The sequence below is a fragment of the Akebia trifoliata genome, chromosome 11 (assembly GCF_017979445.1).
Source record: "Akebia trifoliata isolate Shusen 1 chromosome 11, ASM1797944v1, whole genome shotgun sequence".
Lineage (NCBI taxonomy): Eukaryota > Viridiplantae > Streptophyta > Magnoliopsida > Ranunculales > Lardizabalaceae > Akebia > Akebia trifoliata.
Window position 1 is genome coordinate 34,031,476 of NC_141385.1, and position 1,055 is coordinate 34,032,530.

A 1,055-nucleotide genomic window follows, 5' to 3' on the forward strand; every position below is an offset into this window, starting at 1 on the left:
GGAGGATGATCTTCTATCATAGGGATCATCCTCACCAAAAATCAGCCCATTCCAAAACTTATAACCCATGTAGGACAAAAAACGTTTTTAAAGTGTGTGGTAAAACTTAGGGTGCTGAACATTTCCCTATATATATGGGTCCCGTTCGCCACCCTTAGTTTTACCACACACTTTAACAAACGCGTTTTGTCTTACATGGGTTAGAAGTTTCGGAATGAACTGATTTTTGGTGAGGATGATCTCTATGGTGAGGAGATCATCCTCACCAAAATCAGATCAACAACAAAACTTCTAACCCCATCAAAATTGATTTACAAAAAATGGACGGTCCACGATTTTTCAACGTGTAAACATGGGGCTAAACATTTCGGAATGGGCTGATTTTTGGAGAGGATGATCTTCTAATCATAGAGATCATCCTCACCAAAAATCAGCTCATTCCAAAACTTCTAACCCATGTAGGACAAAAAACGTTTGTTAAAGTGTGTGGTAAAACTTAGGGTGCTGAACATTTCCCTATATATATATATATGGATCAGGTTCAAACGACAACCATTTCAACACACATATAGACAACGTGTTTTGTCTTATATGGGCAAAAATGTTTGGAATGGGCTGATTTTTTGTGAGGATGATCTCTGTGGTGAGGAGATCATCCTTGCCAAAAATCAGCTCATTCCAAAACTTCTAGACCGTCCAATTTTTATTGAAAAATTATATACCGTCCAATTTTTGTAAATCAATTTTGATGGGGTTACAAGTTTTGGAATGGGATGATTTTTTTCCAGGATGATCCCCTCATCACAGAGATCATCCTCACAAAAAATCAGCTCATTCCAAACATTTTTGCCCATATAAGACAAACACGTTGTCTATATGTGTGTCGCAATGTCTGTTGCAGAACCCGACCCTATATATATATATATATATTTGTATTATATTTTAGTTGGTAAATGGTGGATCGGTTCGGACCAAATTAAACCCCGGTCAGACCCCAATCTAACCAATTTAGCAAAATTTCGGTTCAATCGTCGCTTTGGTTTTTAAAACATTGC